The sequence below is a fragment of the Armigeres subalbatus genome, chromosome 2 (assembly GCF_024139115.2).
Source record: "Armigeres subalbatus isolate Guangzhou_Male chromosome 2, GZ_Asu_2, whole genome shotgun sequence".
NCBI lineage: Eukaryota > Metazoa > Arthropoda > Insecta > Diptera > Culicidae > Armigeres > Armigeres subalbatus.
The window spans coordinates 94,049,759-94,070,785 of record NC_085140.1 but is presented as its reverse complement, the minus strand read 5'-3'; the positions used below and the strand labels follow the sequence as shown (position 1 = coordinate 94,070,785).

The following is a 21,027-nucleotide window of genomic DNA, read 5'->3' as shown; positions in this document are numbered from 1 at the left end:
TAGTGCTGCCGCCACCTTTGGATCACCTCACGCTCGTTCGTAAGAAGGTTCCTGTTTATGTCCTTACACATATCGGGCTGTGGCACGTAGCCCTTACGTGAACGGTTTAACTTCTCAGAACTTTCGTGTGTTATTAGCGCGGTACAGTTACTCCGTTTCTTCACGGTCTCGATCTTCCTGCTGGCGCTTTTTCCTCCGGAAAATCGAGTTTTGTCTGTTCCGCGCCTGTTTATATCGTGCCTCGTTCGCCCTCGTGCGGTGTTGCAGCAATCTCGCCCATGCTGCATTCTTCTTCCACTAACTGCTCTCATTCACCGTCATACCAGTCGTTTTTTGATCCAGGGGCACTGTGCCAAGTGAGCGGTTACGGTGTTACGAATGGCGGACGAATATCTCTCCAGCCATCTTCAAGATATGCTGCGCCTAGCTGCTCTTCCGTTGGGAGTGCCACTTCCAGCTGCTGCGCGTATTCTTGGGCTAGTCTACCGTCTTGTAGCCGCCCAATGTTAAGCCGCGGCGTCCGACTTCGACGCGTGTTGTACACCGTCGAGAGTTTTGAGCGCAGGCATACTGCAACGAGGTAGTGGTCGGATTCAATATTCGCACTGCGGTAAGTGCGGACGTTCGTGATGTCTGAGAAGAATTTACCGTCGATTAGAACGTGGTCGATTTGGTTTTCCGTTTCTTGGTTAGGTGATCTCCATGTGGCCTTGTGGATATTTTTGCGGGGAAAGAAGGTGCTTCGGACTACCATTCCGCGGGAGGCTGCGAAGTTTATGCATCGTTGGCCGTTGTCATTCGATACGGTGTGCAGACTATCCAGAAATTGTTCTAACTGTTATATCATTTGTTTGTCTGTGCCTCGAATTTCCACGGAAAGTGCCTCCAAATTTCCACAAAAAATCATCCGAATTCCCACGTAAAATTCCTCCGGATTTAGACAAAATGTTTCTCTCGTTTTACACGTGAAATAAATCCTATTTTTCAACGGAAGTTCTTTCCAATGTCTTGCATCCCCAAAATTTTAACTATAAAATCTTTTGAATGTCAGCTGGATTATTTTTAGAATCTCCACAAGAAATTGCTCCAAATTTTTACGGGAAATTCCTTCGACTTTCTACGGGAAATTCTTCCGACTTTCCATGAGAAATTCTTCCAGGAGTTTCCTGGAATTTCCAGTGCGAATCTGGTTCTCACACGAGAACCATTCCTAATAGCTTTGAGGGATAGACGAAAGAGGAACGCATCATCCCCCCGTAAACACTATACAAATGCGAGGTATGGAATTGATGGTTCTCCGAAGGACTCCGTGGGAATCAAATGTGTCCAGACAGGTGTTCGCGGGATGCTTTATTCTTCCCCGACGGACGACGATTAGCGCAAACGTCCCAACTACAGCATGACAACTAAGCCAGGTTCCGATAACTATTGAAACTCCGGCCGCTACTCCCGAGTAACACACATGTCGCACAAAAGTTTTCGTGACCTTTATACAACCGAATTTAGTCGCATTTCAGTTGCTGCAACCAAGTCAGTCCGGATTTTGCTGCAAGGGCTGTGAGTATCGCAAGCAGAGTAATAATCGAATTTATTTGGTGAAGTCCACCTTTCTTCACTTGTCAGCTCACTTCCAGACACATTCATAGTTGGCTCTGGGCTGTCAATATTTGGTTGAATATTGGTTATTAAATATTCATGTACATTCTACAAATCGATACGTTGTTTCAAAACTAAACACGTTTTTAATGAGTAAAGTAATGTATCACATAGAACTGAGTCCCCTTTTCAACTGTTAGGGACTTTCAGCGGTAAACGTCTTTATAAATTAAAAAAAAAATAAGAAAATAAAAAATCCAGTTTGAAGATTCTACTTAGAGGACCCATCAGAGAAATGCTGCGTGGACATCACAAACAGCTTCTATGTCGAAATGATGGACATTTTGCAAAATTCAGCCTTCGTATCAGTCAGAAACATCAAAAGTTCTGGTGGCAATATGACGACTTCCACGGTGACGACGATGACGAAGATGGTAAGCGGCGGTGGCATTACTTCCGGGACAATAGAATAGTGTCTCCAAAGAAAAAAGCGGTGCCAAGGATGAAAGCAACCACAGTACATCGAACCACAATGTGTATCAAACAACGCGTAGGAAACGTCAATTGCGACGATGGTCAACCGAAGAGCCGGGTAGATGTTTATATGCTCAATTCATGCCCGCTAGTAAAACATAACACGAACATGCAGTCAATCCCACCTTCGCAGGAGGCGGCAATCAACGTAGAGATACTAGTGGCAGTGCAAGTTGTCCTGTAAGCAATGATTTCGCTTAGGATTGCTCAACAGATCAAAGACCCTGAAGACCTGAAGGAAATGTCTTAGACAGTAGCGTGATTACTCAGTTCTATAGAATCGGTATGGATGAAGTACAGAAGTTTACGGTGCAAAAATGGATGCACAAAATCTGACGTTACTACCAGATAGTTTAGAATCCATTCTTTCTGCTAGGCACATTGGTTGACGAAAATAGTTTTAATGAAGCGCACAATCGCTGTTCCAAAAACTACGGTCAAATTCAATTACGCCCATTTGTAACAAATCCCTTGATTTTTTTCCGTTGGATTGAAGACAGGAATTGGCTATTTGAACTGATTCAACTTCTGTTTCGAACTGGAACAAAACGAATAATATTGCGTTGAATTACGACACTATTTAAGATAGGGACCATCCAATTCATGATCCATCTTAACACCATTTAGTTAATGCCCTGGTATCCTCGCTCTTACGTTACTTCGTTACGCCACAGAAAACTTAGCAAGTTAACAACGGGCAAAAAGTCTTCTGCTTCTGGCTACTATTTCATAGATATTGTACAGTGCACCCGTTGTAACTGACGGACCGATCTGTTACTTTATGTATTACCAGGGTTGAAATATGTCAAAGTCAATGCAGTGAAATATATGGATGTCAGCAAAAGATATTTTAGTTACCAGATAAAAATTGTTCCTTCGGTTCCCTTTGTTCTGCTGTCCGAAACATGTGTGGTATCTAACTGTCAAATCGTATGTATTTTTCCTTCATTGACATTTAGATCCCCTATCCTCGCCAGTGTCCTTTGAGAAAGCTAAAAGGAGCGAAAACGGAGGTCCATCCTCGCGTTTATCGCTCGGACTTCTATTCATTATATCATTTTATTTTCATTTCATTCGTTGTATATCCATATTCATTATATTAATTACACATATGGTTTTAATTATATGAAAAAAATAGATGTTACGTGGAGCTCGTTTTCAATTTTAATTCAGATGTTTATAAACTTCTCATTCGAGTTTGTTTGGTTTTCTTTTGTGGAAGTATTTAAGCATTGAGAAAAAACTAAATCTTTACTAGTCAAAATTTATTCATATCTTTACACTATGAAAATAAATTAACCAGCGTAAAATTAATATATGTGTAAGCGCTTAAGAAACAAATCCGTTTAAAATGCTTAGCTCAGCTTAGCTTTATTGACTGTACCCATCGTAGTTGCTAGTCGTGATTGGCCGAGAAACAACAAATAATGCACAGCTCACCAATTGAATAGTTTTCTCGGGCCTAGAAAGCTATTCTCGCTGTACATGCTTCGGAGTTTTTTTTTTTAATTCAAGACCAAAGTCCTCACAGTCAATTAGGATAAGGTGAGGAAAATTAGTTCGACACTAATTGCTACAAGAGACCGAGGAATCTTCTGCATCTCCATGAGCGCACTGGACATGAATAGTATGTTAGTTGGGAAGGAAATATATTGGAAATCGCCTTGGTAAGCGACTAATTATTTCTTTTGAACGACGCCATATTCATGATACAAAAACAAAAAAGCAACGCGTGTCTTACGTATTTTCCCGAAGACTGATTCGATATCTTAACTACATCGCGAGGACTAAAACACGCACTGCACAACGCTTGGTCGATTGCTAATCCGAAGAAACACGCACTGAACTGATTAACTTTATTACCGGCCGCGCAATGCAGAACACAATATTTCGGCAGATCGCACGATCGTTCTGCTGTCCGCAACAAGAGAAAACACGCACTCAGAAACAAATCCGTTAAAAATGAGTTTTTTATTGATTAACCTGAAATTGCACATGGTTTACCGTAATTCTCATGTGACTTTTTTTTTCACAAAACATGATTGTTTCTGTGACCGAATCAACGAATAATATGTAACTAATCATTTTTTTCTAAAGTATTGGTCTTGGCATAGTTGTCCCCTATGAATAGGAAACCCAGCAAAGATGGAACAAATATGCGGTTACAGGCAGTATAGCATTGTCATTGAATCCATTAAAATGTTTTGCAATCAAACATTGAGCTTTATTGATATTTGTGAAACATGAACATGAGACATTATATGTTATTTTAGGAAAACAATCTGTGACCTTGCGATTGCGAGTTTTAGATTGCAGGATGATTATATTTTGCTAATACGCACACTACGAACAAGTTGTGTAATATTATGTCATTTAAGACCGACATATAAAAGCGAACCAATAGACGCATTATTGCGTTCAAATTTATTTTCACAAGGCCTCCAAAATGTGGATTCCGAATTTTACACGACTAAAAATTAAGCGTATGTAGCAAAAATGATAACAAGGCCCAGTATGGAAATCTAACATCAGATCTGCAGAGTGCAAGCCCCTTTCGATACCACTATGTCATTTCTGCTACTTGACACAAAGGAGATCGAAGCTGAACACGTTCTACGATTTGTTGAATATGGTGAAGCATCAGCTTATCCACTGCTCGCTGCTTGCTTCTGTGGTAAGAGAAGGAAAAAGGGAACTGCAGTTGGTGTAGGGCGCCTTGCATTCACATGTCGCTCTGTTTGTCTGCTTCGGAACGCTTTGCGTTTCATTCGTCCTTATTGTAAATTTAATTTGTTTGGCAATGAGAAGCATCAAATGGCTCTAGAATTCCGTATTTGATGACAGAATAGAACTGTAAATAATTTATTTTAGGTGTCACAGCAAATATGACGCAATATTATGTTCTTTTCGGGTATGTGTCTCGGTTGGCTACGTCAGCTTAAGGGATTGCGTCACTTATAAAATCAAGAATTTTTTGGTGTGCGGCTAATTAATTTCAACTGGAAATGCAGGGGGGGTACATCTTCTTCTTCTTTATAATAAAAATTAGTTGAGATTTCCTTCCTGACGATTTACCTCGCGAACGGGTTGACCGAAGATCCGAAGATTTTGTCCCTAATCGATTCGTTTTGGGATCCGCAAGGTTTGTATCTACAAAAAGTTGGTGAATCAGACGAGGGAAGGTAAAAAATCGTTGGAATACAACTTTGGGTCAGTGGTTGAGGAAAAAAAAACAATAGCACGGAAAATGATCTAGAGGGCGGTGTTGCAAATAGTTCAGTACTTATATGACACTTGCAACACAAACACCCGGGCAAAGCTGGGTATTTTTCGCAAGTTTACTTTTTTTCTCGTTGCAGAGAGCGAACATGATTGGCGCTTAAACCTAGGCTAATTAGCCAGGGCAAGTTTAATAGCTTCGCCCCATCCCAAGGAAATCAACAATGGAGTGACATAAATTTCTTATCATGGTCACTCCCATCGTTCGTTCAATCTTATGATATCATTTGCTTATGATGATATTCCTAAACATTATTCCCTAGCAACCATCTAACTCCTTGATGAGGGTGTCGGTGAGTCGCTGGCCTCTCGTTAAGTAGATGTCATGTCATCATTGCCTTCCCTTTCCTAGTAACGGAGAAGATGGGCGTGGCCAGTAATGCTAGCTTTCATGTTTTATCATTTCAGAATCCCAAATAGTAACCCATAAGCAATTGCGACAAGAAAGTTAAAGAATACTAGCTTTATGTACCCGGCCTTGCTCGGAATTGCCAGTTTGGTTTGCAGTTTTCTTTTACAATCGGAAAATGATAAAACCAATTGATCAACAGGGTAATTGTGTTTACTTATTCATACTTTATCATTTGATTAAAAGAAGGCTTTTGGAAACATTGACTGATTTTGAAGAAGGGATCTTGGGTTTGAAAGGTCTTATTCCGGGAAAACGTCTATTTCTAAAGAAGGAAAAACATTCATTGATGCCATATTCGGGCAACGCATATTTTTAAAGAAGGGATCACACCCACCATTGCCTTATTCCGGGCAAATGCCTACTTTTGAAGAAGCAATCACATCCACCATTCAGAAGAAAACACATTAATCATTGCTTTTCACTGGGCATACAATTATTCCGATGAACAACAATACCCAATCCCAATACCCCCCGACATCTCATTCCAAAAGTTCCTTCCAGCCTCTCTATAATAGTTTCCTTTGGGTAGGGATTACGTGCTTACGTGTTTGGTTTGAATTGACCTATGCGATAAAAAGGTATACTAAACTGTTCGTTGATCCTCACAAACAGCCTCGGAACTATGGGGGAAAGTTAATGTACTTCGCAATCCATTATTTCCGATTCTTCGCATCGGCTAGCGCTTCGGAAATATTTTAAAACGTTAGTCCCTCCAAAATCCAAATGGTTATCCACGAGACTTTCGGATGTCGAATGCTTCAAGAAACCTCACACTTGAGTGGATAACCGGTACGTCAAAATACTCTCATTAACCAGCGTTTTTAGCTTGCAAAGTTCGATCCTACTAGGAGCAATGTGAAATCTTTAGGGCCTGACGAGGAGAGTTGTCATACGTTAAAGCACCTTCCTCTCGCTGGGAAAACATCATTTCATTCAACTAAATATAATGTGAGCAATTCTACCCGGAAGACTGGAGAAAAAGTGTAGTAATCCCGATGCCAAAAAAGTCCAGTCCCAGGCCGGGATCCCTTCAACTTCGGACCCATCTCCTTTACCTCCTGCCTTTCCAAAGTAGTCAAAAGGCTTGTTGACCGGCGTATTCGGGAGAAGTTGAAGGATAGTAGAAGTTTCGATTTCCAACAACATGAGTTCCGTCCTGAATATGGAACCAGTACTAGCCGACATGTTTCGAAGGTGTTTAATCGCACTTGGACCAAAAAAAGTTAGTGGACTAGGGTTTCTCCGGGAATATTCTAGCATTCATCCATAACTTTCACTCTGGCCGGTTCAAGTTAGTAACTCTGCGTTCAGGACATACCTGTAGGAAACTGGGGTCCCACAAGCTTCCGTTCTGGCAGTGACCCTAGTTTTAGTCACTGCCGTGAACGGTGTCTCCTCAAAGGAATTTTTATTTTTGTCTACACTGACTACATCCCCGAGCAAAGACTGAAAACATAAAGAGAGCATATAGAAAACATATTTTGATATAGATATCAAATTGAAATCATAATTTGTTTTCAAATATGAATCATCATGATTGATTACATATTTTGATCTCATTTTGCTGTTGATTTCTAAATTGTATGATCTGACATCAAACTGTGTACTTATTTTGTTATCGGAACAAATATCAAAATTAGTTTTCGATTTGCTCTCATCGATAGCAGGAATAGTTTTCGATTTGATGTCACAGTAAGATTTTTCTGCTGTAGATTTTGATCTTTTAACCGTTAAAACGACCAAAAGGATATCATCCTGAGTTATCAAAATTAGTCGATTTCACAACAACAAAATTAGTTATCGATTTGCTCTCAAGCTTTGCTCGGGTCCTGCCTTTGATCGTCAGAAATACTCCGGCCAGAACGAGAATCCGAACGAAAGCAATAGTTACCATACCTGGGCCTCGTCGGTTGGCTTCACTATGTCTGGCACGAGTGTAATCGGCGACACCGAGTAAAATGAGCAACTTATTCCTATCCGGAAATTTATTAACGTCTCTGTTCGATAGTAACATTGCCCACCCTGGCTACACCTATGGTAGTTTTACTCTTCCAATACATATTATCGTGAAATCAGAGATCTATCGTTTCTCTTGTGTCAATTACTCGTAGTCAGAATAATTAAGTCAGTTGGAATTGAATCCCTCCTCCGAAAGGGTTTAGCAATGGATATTTTAATATGTTTAGTCACGTAAAAATGTAAATTTGTGACTAAATGTAGTATCTATATATAGAATCGTTTTACTAACTGTCGTATTGGTCAATAATACACTGAAATTCGGACCTTCTATCTTATATCGGCTGTGTAATGGCTACTGGAAGATTTGCGCATCGAGTTTTGGAAATAACGACCAAATACAGTCCACCTAGGGGAAACGTTAAATCAAGGACCCTCTTCAATAGTCTCCTTCAATCGAGGAGTGATCTTCCTCCCTCATTTTGAAGCAGTTAAATACGGATGGAGATCCAGAAGCAACCCTTTCAGAATCGCATAGGTCCATCAAAAGGGCCGCCCAGTACTGAATCGAAGAGACGGTAGGAACGTGGGCGGTGCTGATCTCCTCCAGTCACACGTGTCCGCTGGCATGAGGCGAGGAGCTGGCACTTCTCAATTGCCAACGTACATTGCTTTATATCGCAGCGTTTTCTAAGAAGTTAAAATACTAAAATACTTTTAGGAACTGCTGAATACCGTCTTTGCCAGACTCGAGCAGCGTTATGCTGACGAGTCACTCTTTCACCAATAGAGATCGGTTTATTCGGGACCAGTCTAATCGTTTCCCAAAGCCTGCCCTCCTAGTGCAGCGTATTTTTCGCTAAGGGCTCGGCAGTTCATATCCGCCACTGCCTCTTCGGATAAGCCTATATTCATTCTGTCAAACTCAATCAGTATGATTGCAAACCTGCATTGCGGCCAGGCCAAACACCTCTGGATCCAAAGTAACCTCGCAAACATGTCCAGTATTCCCACCTTTACTTGGATACTGGGCCATTGCTGAATTCCGGTGAACACGGAAGCCTATCTGTTGGCTGGAACAGGAAATCGAGGGTAAGCCTTTACCAACTCCACAATTCCATCATTAAAATCTGGATCAAGTAATCAGTAATCAGTAGGGTGGCTCAAATTAATATGGGAAAAACTTTTTTCAATTTTTTTGATGGACCTCTTATTCAGTTCTATTTGATGCTCTGATGCTCTGGACAAAATTTCAGCCAAATCGGTCAACGTTTGGGCGGTGCTAAACTCGCTGGAAGTTTATATGCAAAAATGTATGCAGAGACATCCAAAAACAGTGAATTGCAGTTGGACGGCACAACTTACGATGAAGAACTATGATACTCATTCAGATCTTGAAAAATTCAATACAGAATGTTATGCAGAAAACCGCGAGAAGATTAGAGCTTGCCCGGCTAAGTTGTTAGCATTTCTCTGAAGTGGGGTTTGAGCAAATTTCGTTTCTTTTACCTTTGAAAAGAAATAAATTCACCCCTACAACACTCCAGTAAAATGCTAATATCTTTGTCTAACAAACTCTAACCTTCTCGCGGTTTTCAGCATTACATTCTGTATTTAATTCTACAAGACCTGAATGAGTATCATGGTTCTTGATCGTAAATTGTGCCGACCAACTGCAAATCACTGTTTTTGGATGTTTCTGCATACATTTTTGCATATGAACTACCAACGAGTTTAGCACCGCCCAAACGTTGACCGATTTGGATGAAATTTTGTCCACAGCATCAGGGCATTAAATAGAGCCGAATAAAAGGGCGGCCCATCAAAAAATTTAAAAAAGTGTTTTTTGAGCCACCCTAGTAATCAGGTTCAACATAAATGGGAACCCCTTTAGTCTAGTTCGTCCTCTGCTCAGCTTAGGAAAGTTAAAGGCCTCACCGACCCCTGGATCGAGCTGTAGAAACTTAAGGAACAACCGAAGAAAAGTAAGAAAGTTAGCTGAGGGAGCTTCCTTTCCTATTGCCTTTTCTCGGAAAGAATTTCCTGTGAAAATTCTAAAGAATTGTATGTGACAATGCGGAACAATTTTCCAAGAATATTCGAAACAATTTCCCAAAACAAAAACCCTAGAAAATTAAAAGAAAAACTCTCTCAAATTTCCTCGAAAATTCTATAGAACTTCACGTGAAATTTTTCTTTTCTTCGGAGAATTTGTTTAAAATTACCTTGAAAATTACTTCCGAATTTCATTGGAATATTATTCCATATTTTCTTGGAAAATTTGACAGAATTTTTATGGGAAACCCTTTCGAATTTCCTTTCGGTAGAACTTCCTTGGAAAAATCTTCCGAATTTTCTTGGTAAAACCTTCGAAATTCCCTAGGGGAATTTTCCAGAATTACTTGTGGAAATCGTTAGTTTTTTCTTTGGAAATTCTTTTGAACTTGCTTGGGAAATTATATTTGATTTCCTTAGGATATTCTTTTGATTTTTTTTTTAAAGTTGTTCCGAATTTCCTTGGGAAGTTCTTCCAAGTTTATTTGGGAAATTCTTCCGAATTTCTTCCGAATTTCTTTGTGAAATTCTTCCGAATTTGCTTTGGAGATTCTTCAAAATTTTTATTGGAAATTCTTCCGAATGTTCTTTGGAAATTCTTCAGAATTTCCTTTAGAAATTCTTTCAAATTTCCTTTGGAAATTCCTCCAAACTTCCTTTGAAAAAACTTCCAAATTTCCTTTGGAAATTCTTCCAAATTTCCTTTGGAAATTCTTCCAAATTTCGTTAGGAAATTCTTCCAAATTTTCTTTGGAAATTCTTCCAAATGTCCTTTAGAAATTCTTCTGAACTTCCTTTGGAAACTCCTCCGAACTTTCTTTGGAAATTCCCAACTTCCTTCGGAAATTCCTCCGAATTTCATTTGGAAATTCCTTCGAACTTCCTTTGGAAATTCTTCTGAATTTCCTTTGAAAATTCCTCCAAATAATTTCCTTGGATAATTCTTCCCAATTTCCTTTAGATTTTTTTTTTCCAAATTTCCTTGGGAAATTCTTCCGAATGTTCTTCCGAGTTTCTTTGGGAAATTTTGCCGAATTTCCTTTGAAAATACTTCCGAATTTCTTTTTGGAATGATTCCAAATTCACTTTGGAAATTCTTCCGAATTTCCTTGGAAAGTTCTTCCGAAATTCTTTCGAAAGATCTTCCGAATTTCCCTGGGAAACTATTCCAATTTTCTTAGGGAAATTATTTCGAATATCCTTGGCACATTTTTCAGAATCACTTTCGGAAGTTCTCCTAAATCTTACGTTTTTCCTTGGGAAATTCTTCGAATCCGGAAAAATTTGCCTCGAGAAGAAGAAGTCTCGGGGTATTTGTCAGGGTTTCCTTTGACTATTCGTCCGATTTTCTACGGGAAAGTCTTCTGATTTTCTACGGGCCACTCAATAACATGGTCCCACTAACTATAAGTGTACAAGGACTCAACCAGTAGATCCCTCTCATATCAGGGGTGGCATTGTGCATCTCGATTCGAACGTAATTCTATCGAGTCGAACATGTTTGGCATTACGGGTTTCGATTCGATCTCGAAAACGACTCATCGTTCGAGTATGCTCGAGGGGTACAAGAATAACGAGATGTTTTGGCATTATGGAAACTCGATAGCACACTGAGAAACGACCCAAGTCGAATGAAAAACACTCTTTATAGCTTTCGAATGTTGTTCGAGAGTTATTTCTTGCTGAAAGTTTTAATTATATTTGTTATTATTTCTCTACGGGAAGAGAATAAATGTTTTATTATTGTCTCTTGAGGAAAGGAATGTCATTAGTATACCTACTTTTATATTTTCCAGACAATATGCAATCTCTAATTATCCCGAAATCTGTGTAAAAACGATTTCAACTAAAATAGGTTTTTTGAAGTTTTCCCTTATTTTTTGACGATGTCGATAAATCGCATGAAAAATCTATGAAGAAAATCTGCGTAAAAACGTGTATATTCCAAAATCTACGTAAAAATAGATTAGTTAAATAAAAAAACGCGCGTGAGATGACTCAAGTGCATTTAAATAAAACACATGGAAACATCAAAGTAATTTATTATCAAATTCTTTTTTAGCTTGAAATTATTTAGCTCAAAATTGGATCTGTAGCACACACTCGAATAAACATAAAACTTATAATTTGTGTCGTAACAATAGGGACACGGCAGGTATTTCCGTCCATCGTCGTAGGGGCTAAAACCTAAAGTCACTAGATATAAAGTCTGGCGAAGACACTGACAGGTCACCAATCGAACTGTCATTTGCAGGATCCAATCGAACATGATGCTTCAAATGGGCTTGAAGCAATGGAGAGTATTGAGATAGCGCTGATAAATATATTGGAAAATTATTCCAAAAATATAAAAAGCTGCAAAGTCCGAAGAAAAAGGTAATGGAATTTGTTCTTGGATTTACTAGTTGAACAACATTCTATTTGATTTTTCGCGAATAAAATGTGGAAAAGTATTTTTGCTTTGTGAAAGCAACTTATAAAAGCTAATAATCGTGCGAGAGCTTGAACTTTTTCAAGAGCTGCCAAAATCTAACAAGATTTTTTCTAATTGGAAAATCTCACGGTTTTCACTCCGCCAGACTTTATATCTAGTGACTTTACTAAAACCAACGAAAGCAACGTACATTTGCTAGAACTCCACTATAGCAGAACGTTTCTCCTGAAGTTACGATTTGGTACGTATGAGTTTTACAAAAAAGCGTCTCTTTTATTGGTTTTCGAGACTATGACGAACAGACGAAAATACCTGCCGTGTCCCTATTTCAATTTACAAAACATGTCGTATCGGCATAATGTTTCAATTGGTTGCAACTACATACTCAATAAATAATATTGCTTTTTAAAGTCATTGAGCACAAACTGCTTGTTTATAAATTAACTGCCAATTCATGCCCTGATGAAGGATGCCTTTCCAACAGGCAATATGCTACACGCAGATGAAATTACTCTTATTCTCTCTGTTTACTCACATTCGCCACACGCTTAAAATCAATAACACAGAGATGTGTTTGCATCACATAAAACGGACCTAATGCGGAACATCCCCTAGATGAGCGATAGTTACACAGCCACAAAAATAGCTCGTGTGGTTTTATTGAAGCTTGGATTTCAATATTTTCAAAAGTATTTGGTTCCTCATGAAACAAGGAATCTGTACAAACGTTTACATGTTGAAAAGGACCGTTATCACGACCGTACGAGGCATTTTTGTGGCTGTGTAACTGTCGCTCATCTAGGGGATGTTCCACATTAGGTCCGTTTTGTGTGATGCAAACACATCTCTGTGTTATTGATTTTAAGCGTGCATGCGCTTAAGGTTGTCTCTCCAGCGGGCGGCATACTAAACACGGAGACAGCTATCTCTTATTCTCTCTGTTTACGTTTCGTTTGACAGAACAGACTCGATTGAGCTAGTACAGCACCATTCGAAATCTTGTACTGCGACTGAATGAAGTCGAACGAAATACATAATGCCGCATTTTTTTCGAAACGAATCCAAAAACATACGAATCGAGTGATTCGATTCCAGATGCGCAATGTCACCCCAGGTTACAATTCACAAAAAAAAATCTACAGTAAAAAACAACTTATCACATCCTAAATTGCTCTTAGATTCCATTTCAGAATTTGCTGCATAATGTACCGTCGCGTCGTCCTAGATGTTATTCTAACCTGCCAACCTGCTGCCATTCCCAAAACGGACGACAACTCACAGCGATGGGAAAAACTGCTTTTTGGTACAAATTCAGAGTGACAAGTCCAGTTTCATGGATACAAAATGTACTCCGACACAACCAACGGGCAACGGTCGGTGTCGCTCGCTCTAAGAAAGTGGAACGGTGACACCGCCAAAGTGGAACATCGTATGACAAAACCCAGGCAGCGAGCGTGTGCTCGCGAAACATAACGGCAGGCAGGCAGAAAAAGTGTCATCTATGCTCCAGGAAAGAAACCGACCGACCGACCGACCGTACGAACACCAGGAAGCGTGAAACATTGCAAGGCAGCGGCGACGACGATGCGGCTTGGCATAAATTTATTAATTTAATTTCCACTTGTGCCGTTTGTCTGTCTCAGTTTCCATTTCTGGTGAACCACTTTGCTCCGTGGAGTAATATAAGGTGTAAGTCGATGGAACCGTAATGACGGTGGCGTTTCTCATCATCTCGGGTGAGATGATGATGAGCGTGATTGCCGCAGTCTGTGGGACACGTCACTTTAATTGTCAATCGTTTGAGTCTAGGGGCGAGGTGATTTGAATTGATGTTGATAAAGATTTTGATTTGCAGTTTCTTCTCGTTGCCATTGTCTTCCAGAAATTTCATCTTCAGAAAAACGACAAATAATTACTCAAGTTGTTCCCAAGAAATAAGACTGGCTTGTCACTCATATTTGAAGGGAAAAGCCCCAAATTTCATATTTATCTAGTGGCAAAAACTATCAAGAGCCGTTCATTCGACCTAAGATAGACAAACGATCTGAATTTCTAATGAATGAGTAAATCCAATTCCGCCAATCAAATTCAGCACATTATCTGAGCTATCGTATTCAACATCGAATTGAAATTCATCGCCCATTGTCCGACCGCGCCACAGACAAAGACGTTTTATCACTTAATCAAAACTAATGATCCCCGACTTGGTTGCAATCGTTTGCCCATTACCCTTTCATATCCAGTACCATGTGGGATGGATGACAAACATACCCGGAGCTAAATGGGATGTAACAGATTCCTGCTCTCGGACCACGACAGATAGAGTCCAAGTACGTTCTCGGTAGTCCCGCAAGATGATGCGTGCGAGTAATCCCACGTATGCCGTACCGGGCTTGAGTGCGACTGTCGTCGCGCCGCCATGTGTTGCTGTATGGATGCACGCATAGATTAGGATCCCACACAATACGACAAGATGATAATCTCCGGAAATCAACCGGTAATGCGGCTCAGACGGCGACGACCCACCGACGACGGCAACCGGCTACTAGCAGCTTGAAAGATGAGAACTCATGATTATGTTCAACTGCATATAGATGACTTGTTGTTTCTTCATGGTGCCTTGTTTGACTCTGGGGCACTTATCACTCGCAGCTGTTATTGCTGCGTTGGTGTTGAGCAAAGTCGAAACTGAAAGTGTTGCGTTAAACACTTTGCATTGAGAGTAAACGCTAAAGGGCGCCATTTAAAGTTTGAAGTCGTTCTTGATTTAATCGAATATAATGTGCCGAATTACCTTAAATGGATCTGATCAGGTTTAAACAATCTCCATTACACGATTGTTTCTGAAATGGACAATTCTTGTTTATGGAGGCCATTCATCACCCTTTATCGATGCAACTCAAAGCCGACCTCAATAACACTTTCAAAAGCTGTCAACGACGACAGCGACAACAAGTTGCATTCCGAGTGCAAAAATTAGCTTGACCATGATGTCCACAACTAAAAGCAGTCCAAGCCCCCGAAGACCGGCAAAACGGGTTTGGATCTTACACCAACCACACGGCAGTACAATCGGCGGGAAGGCGGCGCCTTCCTGTGAATTCACTTTCCACGTCTTATCGCTTGCGTGATTACAGCCGAATAAGTTCCCCAACACTACTAGCCGGCCCTAATACCACCAATAGCGGGCTGTCAAAATCAATCAAAGCATCTCTAATCTGCCCTCGTGAAAGCGTGCTTCGACTGAAATTTTGGTGCTACGCTTCGGACAAACCGAAGCTCCGAACAACGTGATCCGTATGATTCAGCAGCGATCAGGTCGTACACGAAAGCGAGCAACAACGGTTAGTGTTGGCAAACAGTCGACTTTCATGGGCTCCAAACACGGATCCGGTTTCAAGGTCCATCGGAACAATCTGTGCACTTGTTATGGATACATTTGTCTGGCCGCACGATCCGACGATCGATGAATAAATTTGTTATTGTTCGATTGAAATTTCGATCAGTCGAACAAAACAACATTTCTCCGATGCGTTTTCGGATTGGTGTTAAGGGTTATGTGGGTTTGTGGGTACTTTTGCGAGTATTATGGACACTATCAGCCGTTGGAAATGCAGGCTTCAAATATGATCAATGTATGATTTAAAAGGCCATGAGCATGCAAATGCTAAGAAATAAAAGGTTGGTCAATCTTATTTGACTTGTTCAATTAGAATTAAACAAAACAATATTTTGTATTTTTTTAACTAAGCACAAAATTTATGATTTCTAGACCACAAACTTGCCACTACCATACATTTAGAAGAAAATACAATCATGTACCTCTATCTCTATAATTATTATATATACTTTAGGATTATTGTACGCTCCGTGGCAATATGTGGAACATCTCGAATATTTATTAACCCTTTATAAGGCAGTGGCAACAATATTGCCACCAACAAATTATATGTTTTTCAATTTATTAACAAGAGCTCTAATTATTATTTTGTATGTAGTGGCTTTATTGGCTACCAAGTAATCCTCCAGATGAATTTGAGCCATATAAAAAAAATGAAATGTCAATTTTAGAACAGATCGTAAGTTTCGAGTGGAAGAAGGACTTCCATTTATAATTCGTTAAAAAAACGACAAAGATATATTTTTTCTCGTTGGTATAAATTATTTTAAACCTCCTGTGTTAGATTATGGTGTAATTAGCGTGAGAAAAGCTTTGCCTTTCTGTATATTTGGTTTTTAGATGTTAGACGAAATTATGCTTTTTTTTTCCAAGGGTCCCCCCTTGGGAACAAAAGCGCAAAAAAAAAAATTTCACTTATAATGCGTTTTCCGACTCGGACTCTTCATTAAGAAATGTAACGTGCCTTGATTTGACTGGCTTTACGTAAAACCTAATTTTTTAAAATCTTTTATTGATTTTTGCTGTTGGCTGTTTTTCCGCTTGCCGGGCAGTGGCAAGTATATTGCCACCAATTTTTCAATGTTTCTGAACTATTTAATGTATAACAAACATACATTTGAGTTTAATACCATGTCAGGATTATGTCCTATTGTTGTTTTTGTTAATTTATTGTTTAGATTCGTCTGCCTTATAAAGGGTTAATATTTGTATTTGATGGCTTTTACCTCGCTCAGCATACGAAACCGTTTCACCACGTTTCACGATAGAGTAGAATATTGAAACTTAAGCGCGTGAACCAATTTAGATGAATCTCAAAATATTTCTCAAACTAGCGGAGCCGGCCAAGCCATCCTGACTCTTGCTCCCATGTCGATTCCAATTCCGCCCTTCAACGTTGTCAGGCTCTACTAATACAGCGCATCATCATCATCATCTGCCAAATCGAAGTCGTCCAGATGCCTCACAACAATTAACTGCCAGGGCAGCCCAAGATTTACCACACTCGAGCAGGTCAATCGCATCCACTAAGGTCTTTACCGATTTCGCTAAGAAGTAAAAGCGGAGATAAAATGCATTAATTGCCTTACATCAGTGATTAGCAGAATGTGGTCGGACAAAGCTCGCGCGTAAAATGCTTTTAAACCCAGATCCTCATGATTTGATCAACAGAGAACCCTTCCGAAGTCGATGAATAGCAAATAAAGGGACATTTTCAATATCTTAATAATATAGGTATTGCAGAATAGTTGCTACAACATTCGCACAGATAGTCACCCAGTGAAATGTTCGGACTCACGCCCGCTCCTCCCAGGCGAATAAAGCAGTATTAATATATATTTTTGCCTTTCTCATACAACAAAGTTGTACCGAAATGTCTGTATGTGTGTATGTATGTGTCTGTATGTGTGAGTATGAGTACAAATTTTGTAGACACACTTCTTGGAACTTAGCATAATCCGATTTACTCGACGGGGAATGCGTCCCATTGTTGAAAATTGTTTAGGAATTATTGAAAAATCATTGTTTTTCCTCAAGAATCCCCCTTGGAAAAAAAAATTCCAAAACCAAAAATCAAAAATCCATGCAAAACATGCATAAATGATCGAAAATCCATTCCCCTAGAGAGCTTTATTGACCTTTCTAATGTGATTTTTTCAATATATTTTATAATGCACGATAAAGGCATCATCATTGCTAGGTGGATTATTCTGGGTTTTTCAGCTTAGCTTAGCTTGGCTTTAACTGACTGTACATATCTATGGTTGCAGCTCCGTGATTGACCAGAATCAGTTAAATTGCACAATAAATCAATAAAACGTATCCGTAGAGTGATTGTAATGTAAAATAAACTATTTTTCATCTTTCTTGGACGTCCTAGGCCATCCAAACTATCCTTGAGCTTAGAACTTGAAAACTACAGCTGCAAAAAAAAGCATTGTTTTCGCTACTCAAAGTTTATTTGAGTATTCAACCGCGTTCATGGTGATAAAAACACCGCAAGGTAGTTATGGGATATTCTGGGTTATCCACACTATTCTTGAGCTCAGGACTTGACATCTACAGCTGCCATTATATATTCCTATTATGCAGAATCCCTGTTTAGTTTCCGTGTTGTAAATATATTTCGGGTTTCATCAAGTCTCGTTCTGTCAATCAAGTCACATAACGAAGTTAGTGAAAACAAGCGACAGAACGGGCGCGTTAGTTTATAGTGCTTTTGTGAAAACACCGTAGTTGTTTGATCTAAATTGAGCCAATGACTAGCGAATCTACCCTAGCAACAGTCAAAATAGGTGCCGCATTTTTGGTTCGCTTGTTTTCATTGTTCGAGTGGACATTACATCAACGAGTGCCGTTCCTTTCTCGCAAAATCTGCATCGCAACGGTTCCAGCGAATGACTTCGATTGTGTGTAAATTGCTTCAGCAACCGAGCAACCGTCATGTTGTTGCTTGGCAGCGAAGGAATTCCAACAAAACGGAAGGTACTGTCGGACATATCGAAGCTATTCGATCCGCTAGGATTCGCCGGTCCAGTAATAATGACGGGAATGCTGTTCATGCAAGAATTGTGGAAAAAGAAGCAAACCTGGGATGAAGCAGTGGGAGAAAAGGAAGAAAAATTGTGGTACGAGTTTCGACGTCAACTGCAACAGATGGAAGGTCTCAAGATTAGCCGTTGTGTACTTCCTCTTCCAAATACGATTAGTGTCAAAAAACTGGGTTTTAGTGATGCATCTGAAAAGGGCTTTGGGACTTGCTTATATCCGAGGTCACGAAACATTGAAGGTCTAGTCGCTATAAGGTTGTGCTTAGAACTTTGTGGAGCCGTACTGCCCCCACTCGCAAATCAGTCCCATACCATTTTCCGCATTCTCAGATAATAGTCATTGAAGTTTCAAATCGCATCTTCCATATGAAACTTCAAAAAAATCTAATAAATTGAAATTGAAACATCATCGTATCTTGCTGAAATTTTGCTGAGTTGTTCATCATTCGGTAGATTACCGTGAAGCGATTTAGTTTGATCGAAACATTGTTTAATTTTGTGCAATCAGGTCATGTAAATTCTTAGTGGGACTGTTATGCGGGTACTTTCAATATGGGACGCACATGATTTGGTATTTTTTTCACTCATGGGCATACAAATCGTAATTTTTATTATGATTTATGGATGTATATTAGAAATTAACCCTATACATTGGGCTAACTCAAAAGTGACGAAAAGTCAAATGGTACTGTTATGCGAGTGGGGGCAGCGTACTGCTCGCTCAATTAGTCGACCAAGTAACACGATCCCTACCCGTTGATATCGATCAAGTCAAACTTTGGAGCAATTCATAAACACAAGGGATGGATCGCACTTTCCATCTGCCTGGAGACCGAGGCGATCCATCTCGAAATCGTCAGCGAATTATCGACCGGAGCTTTCATTTCAGCGAAAGTATACCGAGGAACAGGTGAAGCGAGACGAGGAGAGTTTATTGGCGAAGAAGCGGAATCAGCTAGAGTCACTAAGCTTAAACTGCGGGCAGCATCAGCAGTCGCCGGATGAACAGCACAAACACTGTCCACAAGGTTTAGCCGTGAGTAGTCTCCTCCATCCGTTCACCGTGTTGCAAGTTCTGTCTACACTCCAGACATTGTACGGAAGACATGAACAAATTATTCACAATTTAGTGGCCAAAGCTTGGGGTACACCCGCTTCCAGACGGAAAGGTTTCCGGTTTCGTCGACGTTGTTCAAGATTCTGCCAGTGACATTGCACGGAAAGAATGGTGTAGTGAAGACTAATGCCTTTCTAGATAATGGTGCCTCCGCAACGATGCTGGGTCATTAGGCCGAAGGTCATTAGACCGAATGGCCATTAGGCCGAATGAGAACTGGGGAGTGAGAAGTGAGTAGTGTGAAGTGAGGAAGAAGTAGAACAAAAGAAGGAAAAAGGAAGAAAGAAGAAAGATGGACTAAGGGAGAAGAAAAAAGGTAGAAGGAAGAAGGAAAAGGAAAGAAGGAAGAAGAAAGAAGGAAGAAGAAAGAAAAAAGAAGAAGAAAGAAGGAAGAAGAGAGAAGGAAGAAGAAAGACAGGTGAAAGAAGCCAGAAAGAAGAAGGAAGAAGGGAGGAGAAAGAAGGTAGAAGGAAAAGGGAAGAAGAAAGAAGGAAGATAGAAAAAATAAGAAGGAAGAATGAAGAAGGAAGACGGAAAAAGGTAGAAGAAAGAAGGAAAAAGGAAGAAGGAAGATGGAAGAAGAAAGAAAGAAAGAAGGAAGATGAAGAAGGAAGAAGAAAGAAATAAGAAGGAAGAAGAAAGAAGGAAGAAGGAAGAAGGAAGAAGGAAAAATGAAGAAGGAAGAAGGAAGAAGAAAGAAGGAAGAAAGAACACAGGAGAAAGAAGGACGAAAACGGAAGAAAGAAGATAGGTGGAAGGAGAAGGGAAGAAGAAAGAAGGAAGATAGAAAAAATAAGAAGAAAGAATGAAGAAGGTAGACGGAAAAAGGTAGAAGAAAAAAGGAAATAGGAAGATGGAAGAAGAAAAAAAGAAAGAAGGAAGAGGGAAGAAGAAAGAAATAAGAAAGAAGAAGAAAGATGGTAGAAGGAAGACGAAAGAAGGTAGAAGGAAGAGAGAAGTAGAAAGAAGGAAGAAGAAAGAAAGAAGAAAGAAGAAGGAAGAAGAAAGAAGGAAGGAAAAAGGAAGAAGGAAAAAGGAAGAAAGCAGAAGGAAGAAGAAAGAAGGAAGACGGGAGAAAGAAGGAAGAAAACGGAAGACGGAAGAATGAAGAAGGAAGACGGAAAAAGGTAGAAGAAGAAAGAATAAAGGAAAAAGGAAAATGGAAGAAGAAAGAAAGAAAGAAGGAAGATGAAG

At 39.8% G+C, this 21,027-nt stretch overlaps 1 protein-coding gene across 1 annotated transcript in view; it reads right to left on the bottom strand.

Annotated features, from left to right (window-relative positions):
* The window catches only part of LOC134210055 (uncharacterized), a 923,126-nt gene that overhangs the window by 175,552 nt on the left and 726,547 nt on the right, over positions 1 to 21,027 (bottom strand). The gene's annotated exons all lie outside the window — the stretch shown is intronic.